Consider the following 10541-nt stretch of genomic DNA (forward strand, 5'->3'; position numbering starts at 1 on the left):
CGGCTCTGCCGGGCTCGGGGATACCCTCCGTGATGACACTTCAGGCTCGTCCGCCCTATCCAACGGCGCAGCAGAAGGAGGCGTCTCACTCTCCACCATCTCCGGACGAAGGTCCCCCGAAGACGAGCTCATCTGAGAAGGTCGGAGATCCGAACTACAAGGTAAAAACTTCGGTTATCCTCAGAAGCACAAATAGGGATGTATCTTATTACCGAACTCCCTTTTTCTACTCACGGCTCGCTGGAGGGCTGATTCTTTAGGGGAGACTGTGCGGCCGGGACCTCCCCGGACGCAGGACCCTCTGGTGAAGATTTCTTCCCCCGCTTAGGGGCTTTGGCCTCCGGGTCTTCGGAGGCGGTCCTCTTCTCCCCCTGGAGGGAGGGATCCTTGATCCCCCCTTCTTCAAGAGCCTCCTTGGGCGACGCGGTAGCTCCCCTATTTTCCCCTTCGCCTCCTTCTTAGGGCGCAACCTCCAGCATTCTGACCAGCACGGGATCCGGCGCAGTCTCTGGGAGGGGGGCCGGACACCGTATCAGCTTTGCTTGCGCTATTCACTCCGGTTAAAGCGCAACGGGTTAAAAGGCGAATCATAGAAAGGCAAACAAATGGTATGTCCGGATTCGGAGCTACTTACTTGTGTATCCGGGCGATTGCAGCTTAGGCCGGCGTCCTCGGTCAAATCCGCACACACCTCTCGTGATCCGAAGAATAATTTGTACATCTCCACGGGTGTCATACCCATGAAGTGTTGAAGAATCCGTGGTCCCTCCGGATTAAACTCCCACAGCCGGAGAGGGCGGCGTTTGCAGGGCAGGAGACGCCTAATCAGCATCACCTGCATTACCATGACCAGATCGATCTCCCTCGCTTGAGGTCTCGAATCCGGCCCTGCAGAAGGGGCACGTCCCTTGACGGCCCCCAATTGAGCCCTTGGTTGACCCACGACATCAACCGTCGTGGAGGTCCCGAGCGGAATAAGGGCGGCGGTTTCTGCCTGCTGCCCTTCGGAGCGGTGATATAGAACCACTCCTGCTGCCACAAACCGAGCTCCTCTTGGAAGGAGCCCTCGGGCCATGGGGCATCGGCCCTCCTGCTTACGGCCGCCCCACCGCACTCTGCTTGACGCCCCCCGATCATCTTCGGCTCCACATTGAAGGTCTTCAGCCACAGGCCGAAGTGGGGGGTGACGCGGAGGAAGGCTTCGTAGACGACAATAAATGCGGAAATATGGAGGATGGACTCCGGGGCCAAGTCGTGGAATTCCAACCCATAGTAGAACATGAGCCCTCTCACAAAAGGATCCATCGGGAAGCCTAAACCCCGACGGAGGTGGGATACAAAGGCGACGTACTCGCCGGGCTCAGGGGTGGGGATGGCCTGCCCTTCGGCGAGCAACCTGTGCGAAATCTCGTAAGACAGGTACTTGGCCTCTCGCAGCATTATCACGTCCTCCTCCGTGACGGAGGAGGGCATCCACCGGCCCTGAAGGTCGGAGCTGGACATTGTTGAAGGTCCGAAGCGCTCGAATCTGGGGCTCTGGGTGTTGGAACTTGAAGCAAGGAGAAGATTTGATGAAGGATTGAAGAAAAGAAACGAGCCTTGGTCCCATTATAAAGAGGAAGAATACCGAGAGCCGTCTTCGTGACCGTTCGGGACTCGCCTTCCATAGAGGGGGCGTGGCGACGGGCGCGGTTGGGTTACCCATGTCCGTATTGATGAGAATCCCGGAATAAGGGGAACACGATTGCTGCTTCGACAAGACGTGCCAAGGAAACCGCTTCGCTAAACGTGCTGAGGTGGTATAATAAAAATGATTCAAGTAAAGGCTTGGTAGTGGTGTGACGTCATGCCACAAAATACGTCAGCTTGTGTGCATATCATTCTCTCTACGGTGGAATGTGGAATTTATTTTGCAGAGCCGGACACTATCCTGGTGTTCACAATCTTCTATGAATTATTCGGAGGAGGAACCCGCCTTGCAATGCCGAACAATATGCGCGCCGGACTCATCGTCATTGAAGCCTGGTTCAGGGGCTACTGAGGGAGTCCTGGACTATGGGGTGTCCGGACAGCCAGACTATCATCGTCAGCCGGACTCCAAAGACTATGAAGATACAAGATTGAAGACTTCGTTCCGTGTCCGGATGGGACTTTCCTTGGCGTGGAAGGCAAGCTTGGCGATACGGATATGTAGATCTCCTACCATTGTAACCGACTCTGTGTAACCCTAGCCCTCCCCGGTGTCTATATAAACCGGAGGGTTCTAGTCCGTAGGACGAACAACCATTACAACAATCATACCATAGGCTAGCTTCTAGTGTTTAGCCTCCTTGATCTCGTAGTAGATCCACTCTTGTACTACCCATATCATCAATATCAATAAAGCAGGAGTAGGGTTTTACCTCCATCGAGAGGGCCCGGACCTGGGTAAAAACATCGTGTCCCTTGTCTCCTGTTACCATCCGCCTAGACGCATAGTTCGGGACCCCCTACCCGAGATCCACCGGTTTTGACACCGACAGTAAGCTTTGTTATCCTCTATGGGACATTTATTTTCTTTCATAGTTTGACTCTATGCGGGATCTAAAACTCCCAATGCCTTTGACAGGACTGGCAGAGGACGTCCAGACAGGTAGACTGTCCGGCTCCCCTCCCCGAAGACCCAGCGGACGCCCGCTTGACGGGGCTCCTGGTCCCAGCACTCTATGTGGTGCCGGAGAAGAAGGCCAAGAAGCAGGCCACGGGTACTCGAAAGAGTTCTCGTTTTTAGGTGTCCGATGACTCTGAGGCGTACTCCTCCCCCGAAGACGAGGAGGAGAAAGAGGACTCTCTCCCAGAGGAAGGAGAGAGGAAGAGGAGGGCTTCCCCAACAGGGGAGGCCAAAGGGTCCAAGAGGGGAAGGACTATTCCCCCGGACAGCTCCGCCAATGCCAACGTTGGCGACGAAGAGTGGCCCTCAAGGGCCAGGCCTCCGGCAAGATCGTAAGTATCCGGATTCCTGAATGATTTATGATTTCTCTTTTGTGTCACATAGTGTCCTTCTAATGCCGCACGCTGCCTACAGTCCGGCCGATGATGATCTCCCCACTTCATCGAGCGGGTCGTTGGCTCCGTCGGATGTAGATTCCATCCCGACTGCCTCCACCCCTCACGACGCTGAGGACGCCGAGGTGGGATCCCGAGAAGGGACCCATCAGGAGGAGGCTCCGGAGGTGCCACAAGGCAGCCTCCCGGACTTTGCGCCGGACTCCACACCGGAACCCGCAGTGGTTCCGGAGTCCGGCCGGTGGCCCCTTCTCAAGAAGGGCAAGACCGTGACGCCGGCGGTCTCCGTCCAACCGGAGGCGCCGGACAACTTGTTGGAGGTGCTCAAAGGCGCTTCCATCGAGGAAGAACACCGCACTATTATGAGTGTGGTGATTCAGAAGGTTCAGCTCGCCAAGAGCGGGCTGACCGAAGCCTGCAATAGCCTTCTAACAGGCTTTGAGGTAAGAAGTTAAAAATATGCAATGTAATACCGCATAGACTGTAGCCCCTGATGCTCGGTTTGGTGTTCGGAAAGAAAAGCCGGACTGAGGATCTAAAAAAGATATACGCAGGGTTGCTAAAAATTATGTCAATATGGGTTTGCAGGCTGCGCTGCTGACCTCTGCCGCACTGACTGCGGAGGTCAGTGCTTTGAAGCAGGACCTCGAGCGGTCCGAGCAAGAGCTCGGCCGTGCCAAGAAGCAGCTCGAGGACAAAGAAGGTGAGTATCACCACTTTGAATTTTTACCTTACAGAAAAGGATTTAGGTTGCGACAAAAATAACAAGGATAATGTGGGTACTGCAGGGGCCACAAATGAGGTGGCAACCCTGAAGGAGGCTGTGTCCGCGGCCGAATGCAATGCGGCCGCGGAACGGACAGAGCGAGAAAAGCAAGAGGCGCGGGTGGCGGAGGTGCGGCAAGAGCTCCAGGCTCTCGAGAAGCATGAGAGTTTGGAGCGTGACTCGAAGACTCGGGAGTCCGAGCTTGGCTCGGCTCTTGAAAGTGCCAAAGCCGCTAAGGCCGAGGCCCATAAGGCCCTCCAGGAGATTGAGGCGGTGAATAAAATAGCGGCGGATAAGGCATTTTTCATGCAAAGCAAGCATGTTAATGTGAACTACCTGACACTTACCCAAATTCGGAGCTCTCCAGGGGCGTTTGCAGATCTGCCTCGCAGCATGTCCAATGCCGCCGCATTCTACCAAGCCGAGGAGGGGAGCTCAATGGAGAAGGTCTTCTGGTCTCAGTACGCTGAGGCCGGACATCCGGTGCCCCCTAGCGACCAGCTGAAGCAGCTGGTCAAGCTCCAGAAGGTAGCCGAGCAGGCCATGAAGGGCCTCATAGTCCGGCTGTGGCCTGGAGAGGCCATGCCTGGGAGCTACTTCGGCCTCGTGCGACGGTTGGTGGATGCATGCCCCTGGGTGGAGGTCATCAAGCGCTCCGCCTGTATTGAAGGTGCTCGTCGGGCCCTTGCCCGCGCAAAGGTGCACTGGGGCAGGCTGGATGCGGAGAGGCTTATCACTGACGCGCCGCCAGCGGGCAAGGAGTATCGTACGCCCGAGATGTACTATAAGACTGTCCTGAAGGGTGCCCGCAAGATTGCGGATGAGTGCCCCAGAGATGTGATTATTGAGTAAATTCGCAATGTGTTATCCTGTGCGCTGAAAACTTCGTTCATATGCGCTAAGCAACGCTTATTGATTTAAAATATTACCTTCTGTGCGGCCGTTTATTAAATCTGAGAGATGGCAAGTCGTCGGCTTCATCCCCCATGCCACGAGTGATGGGGTGTTCGGGATAAACTTGAGCACTCTTGTTCCCATTTTTGGGTCCATCTAGGGAGGCGCTCAACACAACGAACAAGGCAACCGGACTTATAATGCTTGAACACTCTCACTTAGCCATAGAATTCTATAATTTTAAATTTCGGCGAAGCCCCTAGTATTCGGAAGACCGAGTTCAGGGCGCTATCCACGCCTTGGCCGGACATTATCCGGTTCTTTGCTCGAAGCGGCATAAGTCTTTAGGGACTCGAAAAGACCTCTCGAACAGCGACCAGTCTCTCGCCTTATCATGACAGTCAGTTTTAGCTTTCTCCACTGAGGCGCTCGCCTAGCTCAACCGGGGCGCAATCGCAGTGGTTCTCCCAGTGCTACCTTAGCCGACAGAACGGAACATAAGGTACCAAAACATGGGAGCCGGGCAAACCCAACTATTGACCCAAGACATGATTCGGAGCCGATTCATATAATGCTATAAGTTCGGGGTGCCGCACTTGTGAAAGTGTTCGGACTTATCACACCATAATGCGGGGAACATAAGCCCTGGTGTATTCGGCCGTACCAAAATATACGGGTGCAAGATGTCATAAATGAACATATATGCAAAGTAATGCAATTATAGATAAAAAGTGCTGCATTATTTATTCAAGGAATTCTGCTATGAGTGCGGAATGATACAAATAGTGTGGTAAGCAAGGGATTGGACTAATTAGACGTGTCTCCCTCCAGGGGTAGGCTGCGGAATGGTGTATTTAACAAATTTAATGCTCGTAATGGAGACCACCTGAGTGTTCGTCGCAGCCTTTGTCCCTCCCTAGCTGTTGCATCGTTAGTTCGGCAGGTTCGCCGCCGGACATAGCCTCTGGTGGATGGAGTCCTGTGTATAAAAAGAAGGAAAATAAAAATAAAAAGAGCAACACACTTGGGGGCCCCTGGTGTGGTCGAGCCGCACTCTTGGTCTGTTGTGGTCGTGCCCCTCCCCCTATGCCCATGATATCTCCAGAGCGTAATGATGTACGCGGAGAGCTTGTCTTGCAATCATGCGAGGGTTGGGGTTGGGGCCGCATTGCTACGCGTGCTCGGAACGTGCCAGGTGGTCTTGATTGATGTTGATCCGGGCGCGTTTGGCCATGTCCGGTCGTTTAACGGCCGGACTCGACAATTGCCTTAGAAGGCTGCTCTGTACTTCTGCCGTGAGAGCCGCTGTATGTTCCTCCGTTCAGAGGGAGCGTTCCGTATTTCCGTTGACCGTGATGACTCCACGAGGGCCTGGCATCTTGAGCTTGAGGTATGCATAATGTGGCACCGCATTGAACTTTGCGAACGCGGTTCGTCCGAGCAGAGCGTGATAGCCGCTGCGGAACGGGACTATGTTGAAGATTAACTCCTCGCTTCGGAAATTATCCGGGGATCCGAAGACCACTTCCAGTGTGACTGAGCCTGTACAATTGGCCTCAACACCTGGTATGACGCCTTTGAAGGTCGTCTTTGTAGGTTTAATCCTTGAGGGGTCTATGCCCATCTTGCGCACTGTATCCTGATAAAGCAGGTTCAGGCTACTGCCGCCGTCCATCAGGACTCTCGTGAGGTGAAATCCATCGACGATTGGGTCTAAAACCAATGCGGCAAATCCGCCATGGCGGATACTTGTCGGATGTTCTCTTCGATCGAAAGTGATCAGGCAAGAGGACCATGGATTGAACTTCGGGGCGACTGGCTCCATCGCATATACGTCCCTTAGTGCACGCTTCCGCTCCCTCTTGGGTATATGCGTTGTGTATATCATGCTTATAGTCCGCACTTGTGGGGGGAATCCCTTCTGTCCTCTATTGTTCAGCGGCCGGGTCTCTTCCTCGTCATCGCTGTGCAGCCCCTTGTCATTGTTTTCAGCAATTAACTTGCCTGTCTGCTTAAATACCCAACAATCTCTGTTGGTGTGATTAGCTGGCTTTTCGGGGGTGCCATGTATCTGGCATGAGCGGTCGAGTATTCGGTCCAAATTGGACGGACCCGGAGTAGTTCTTTTGAATGGCTTCTTCCGTTGACCGGGTTTAGAGCCTCTGAATCCGGCGTTGACTGCCGTATCTTCATTGTTATCGCTGTTAACACGGCGTTTGTTTTTCTTTCGACGCGACCTGCCATTGTGGTCCTTGGTATCCGGACTGCCAACATTTTTGCTGAGGTTGTTGCTGCGAGCTAGCCAGCTGTCCTCTCCCGCACAGAAGCGGGTCATGAGTGACATGAGGGCTGCCATGGATTTCGGCTTTTCCTGTCCTAGGTGTCGGGCTAGCCACTCGTCGCGGATGTTATGTTTGAAGGCTGCGAGGGCCTCTGCATCCGGACAGTCAACGATTTGATTTTTCTTTGTTAAGAACCGTGTCCAGAATTGTCTGGCCGATTCGTCTGGCTGCTGAATTATGTGGCTTAGGTCATCGGCGTCTGGTGGTCGCACATATGTGCCCTGGAAGTTGTCGAGGAATGCGGCTTCCAGGTCCTCCCAACACCCAATTGACTCTGTGGGCAAGCTGTTAAGCCAATGCCGAGGTGGTCCTTTAAGCTTGAGCGGGAGATACTTGATGGCGTGGAGATCGTCGCCGCGGGCCATATGGATGTGAAGGAGGTAATCTTCGATCCAAACCGCGGGGTCTGTTGTGCCATCGTAGGATTCAATGTTGACGGGTTTAAACCCTTCCGGGATTTGATGATCCATTACTTCGTCTGTGAATCATAGTGGGTGTGTGGCGCCTCTGTATTGAGCAATGTCACGACGTAGCTCAAGAGAGCGTTGTCTGCTGTGTCCGGCCCGGACGGAGTTGCTGTATCCGGTGCGACGGTATTCGCCGTAGGTCGTGGGGCGCCCACGTGATCCATAGATAGATCTGGATTGTCTTGCCTTGTCCTCCAATATATCCCGCAAGTCCGGCGCGTTCCCCCGTGGCTTTGTACTATTTGAGCGGTGCCGGGGTACGGTTCTGGTGGAGGGCCTAGATGCCTCTCTGTCGCGGCCACGAGGTGGTCGGTCTGCCGTATTGTGCGCTGGTGATGAAGGTTTGTATGCTTCCTCCTCTAGTCGGGGGAGCAACTTGCGTTTTGGGTAGCTTTTGGAGGGGCGTTCGAGTTCATACTCTTCGGCCGCGAGGACCTCGGTCCATCTGTCGGCCAGCAGGTCTTGATCAACTTGAAGCTGTTGCTGCTTTTTCTTTAGGCTGTTCGCCGTGGCCATTAGCCTGCGTTTAAAACGCTCTTGTTCGACGGGATCCTCGGGCACGACAAATTCGTCGTCGTTGAGGCTTGCCTCGTCTCCAGAGGGAGGCATGTAATTGTCATCCTCTAACTCCTCATCTGCAGCTCTCTCATGAGGGCTTGCTTCTGCATCCTCCTACACTGAATCTTGCTGCAGGGGGTTGTCTTCGGCACTTTCTGGGGTGTTGTTATCTCTTGTGCCGGAATCTCCATTCTTGCTGTGGCGGGATTTAGAGCGGCGCCGCTGACGTCGGCGCTTGGGCTGTTTCTTTAAGGAATCTGCCTCCGCTGCTTCTTCGCCGTCCCCATCTTTTGGGGTGTCCACCATGTATATGTCGTATGACGAGGTGGTCTTCCAGTGCCCTGTAGGCGCTGGTTCTTGATCGTCTCCAGCATCGTCGTCCATACCGTCGATGTCTTCGGAGTCGTAGTCTAGCATGTCGGTTAGATCGTCGACAGTGGCTACAAAGTGGGTGGTGGGTGGGCTTTGAATTTCTTCATCGTCCGCATCCCAACCATCCTGGCCGTAGTCCGGCCAGGGCTTTCCGAATAGCGAGAGATGCTTTAGCGATTTCAGGATGTCGCCAAAGCGTGAGTGCTGAAAGATGTCCACAACGGTGAACTCCATGATTGGCGCCCAATCAGATTCGATTGGCCGGGGCGCAGGAGGTTCGAAGTCCGGCAGGGAGTCCGGCACCTCGGAGTCACGAGCTTTATAAGGGACGAGGTCAGTGTTCGGCTCCATCGTCGTGGAAGTTGCAGCTCCCGAGGCGGTGTCCAGCCACCCGTCCTCGATCTGCGCGATTGGCTCCGGACTATGGGTCGAAGCGGATTCGTGTGCGGCCTCCAAGGTACTGTCTGGCGGTAGAGTTAGATCATGCCCATCGTGACAGTGCGGCACGCTCGGCTGCGGCTCGGATCCATCGAAGATCAAGTCTCCGCGGATGTCCGCCATGAAGTTTAGGCTCCCAAATCTGATCTGATGTCCAGGGCGTAGCTTTCGATCTGCTCCAGATAGCCAAGTGAATTGGCCCGCAGTGCGAAGCCGCCGAATACGAAGATCTGTCCGGGGAGAAAACTCTCACCCAGGACTGTGTTGTTGTTGATTGAAGAAGCCATCAAGCCTATCGGTGACGACACAGAGGAACTCTCAATGAAAGCACCAATGTCGGTGTCAAAACCGGCGGATCTCGGGTAGGGGGTCCCGAACTGTGCATCTAGGCGGATGGTAACAGGAGACAAGGGACACGATGTTTTTACCCAGGTTCGGGCCCTCTCGATGGAGGTAAAACCCTACTCCTGCTTGATTGATATTGATGATATGGGTAGTACAAGAGTGGATCTACCACGAGATCAAGGAGGATAAACCCTAGAAGCTAGCCTATGGTATGATTGTTGTAATGGTTGTTGTCCTACGGCCTAAAACCCTCCGGTTTATATAGACATCGGGGAAGGCTAGGGTTACACAGAGTCGGTTACAATGGTAGGAGATCTACATATCCGTATCGCCAAGCTTGCCTTCCACGCCAAGGAAAGTCCCATCTGGACACGGGACGAAGTCTTCAATCTTGTATCTTCATAGTCTTGGAGTCCGGCTGACGATGATAGTCTGGCTGTCCGGACACCCCCTAGTCCAGGACTCCTTCAATGTCTGCAGCGGTGAACTCCATGATCGGCGCCCAATCGGATTCGATTGGCAGGGGCGCAGGAGGTTCGGAGTCCGGCAGGGAGTCCGGCACCTCGGAGTCACGAGCTTTATAAGGGATGAGGTCAGCATTCGGCTCCATCACCGTGGAAGTTGCAGCTCCCGAGGCGGTGTCCAGCCGCCCGTCCTCGATCTGCGCGATCGGCTCCGGACTATAGGTCGGAGCGGATTCATGTGCGGCCTCCAAGGTACTGTCCGGCGGCAGAGTTAGATCATGCCCATCGTGACCGTGCGGCACGCTCGGCTGCGGCTCGGATCCATCGAAGATCAAGTCTCCGCGGATATCCGCCGTGAAGTTTAGGCTCCCAGATCTGATCTGATGGCCAGGGGCGTAGCTTTCGATGTGCTCCAGATGGCCAGGTGAATTGGCCCACAGTGCGAAGCCGCCGAATACGAAGATCTGTCCGGGGAGAAAAGTCTCACCTAGGACTGCGTTGTTGTTGATTGAAGAAGCCATCAAGCCTATCGGTGACGACACAGAGGAACTCTCAATGAAAGCACCAATGTCGGTGTCAAAACCGGCGGATCTCGGGTAGGGGGTCCCGAACTGTGCGTCTAGGCGGATGGTAACAGGAGACAAGGGACACGATGTTTCTACCCAGGTTCGGGCCCTCTCGATGGAGGTAAAACCCTACTCCTGCTTGATTGATATCGATGATATGGGTAGTACAAGAGTGGATATACCACGAGATCAAGGAGGCTAAACCCTGGAAGCTAGCCTATGGTATGATTGTTGTAATGGTTGTTGTCCTACGGACTAAAACCCTCCGGTTTATATAGACACCG

This window comes from Triticum dicoccoides, chromosome 2B, assembly GCF_002162155.2.
Source record: "Triticum dicoccoides isolate Atlit2015 ecotype Zavitan chromosome 2B, WEW_v2.0, whole genome shotgun sequence".
Taxonomy (NCBI): domain Eukaryota; kingdom Viridiplantae; phylum Streptophyta; class Magnoliopsida; order Poales; family Poaceae; genus Triticum; species Triticum dicoccoides.